Raw genomic sequence first — 1,281 nt, forward strand, 5'->3', positions numbered from 1 at the left:
TTATGAAAGTAGTTTAACCACCATTTCTTTATATGTATGGTTAAATTGCAGATGGTTTTTCAAATTTCTTATAGTTTTTCAAATGTTTCTGAAAAAAATATTCTGCTTTTATCATCAGAACAAGTGAATAGAGATAATAAGTAGCAAATATGAGAACAGAGATATAATTTTTTCATCCTATACTAGTAATTGATAAATTACTGTGAGTTTTCATAGTTGAATTTCACTTCAAAGCCCATGCTCTTTCTGCTATTTAAGGAAAGAAGGAAGTAGGAGTGAGAGCCAGTTGAGAAAAGAGAGAGAAAGAGATATGATAAGAAATAGACCCATAGCAGGATTAAGACTAACTCTGAAAGTCATTGGTTCATTCTTTAGTCTAAAGTCATCCATCTATCAATGGGCCATTCTATCTTATTGATATCCCCTTCCCCAGCTTAGTCCTGCTGTTACTAATCATGCTTTAGGCCAGGGGAAGCTATTTGCCTGTATTTAAACATAAGGAACAATATCATTAAACTCACACCAAGTCTGATTACTAAAGATTTTGGCCAGGATGCGATTCATTTTATCTCCTCATCCTCTCTGAGCATCCACTGGAGAAGTTTCTCTTCGATTTTAGTACCAGACATAATTATGTTTCTACTATACAAATGGTTCATTTTTGTCTTTTAGTCATTGTAAAGTTTGTGCTTTATTAATGATTCCCTCTTCATGTGGACTATTTTAGAGACTTTTATTTGAGTCCCACATCTAAGTGTATAGGATTAAATGACATCTGTTCTTATAAGAACTTTGCTACTGACTCCTCATTTTTAACTCATTTGAGTATGTATTAAATTATGTTAACATATGCATGTTCGCAAGCCACTATAAATCCTTTTCGAATAAGCATACATTTCTGGTACCTTTGTCGCACCTCCCAGCCCACATCTGGTTTTGGCTTTAGTTCAGTGGACAGGTCCCAGGTCAACTGTCCCACCTCAAGGTTGATGTACATTCTGCTCCAGAGTCATCTCCAAAGTCCTGGGAGCTCACCAGGCTGGTGTATGCAAGGAGTCCTGTAAGTGCAAGGAAGGTAATGACCTTGACAATAACCAGCAGTGAGAAAACAAAGCTGGTGAAAAAGGCTCCAGCCTCTTGTCTATATGCTCCTCAGAAAATCTGGAGCAATTGAGCTACCATTTCTCATAGCAGTGAGCTTGATAATGCCCCCTCATATTGACTTCCTTCCTTCCCTCTCTCACTTGGTTTTCTCACACCTCTTTCTAGGATCACATCCTA

This window comes from Myotis lucifugus, unplaced genomic scaffold, assembly GCF_000147115.1.
Source record: "Myotis lucifugus unplaced genomic scaffold, Myoluc2.0 scaffold_364, whole genome shotgun sequence".
Lineage (NCBI taxonomy): Eukaryota > Metazoa > Chordata > Mammalia > Chiroptera > Vespertilionidae > Myotis > Myotis lucifugus.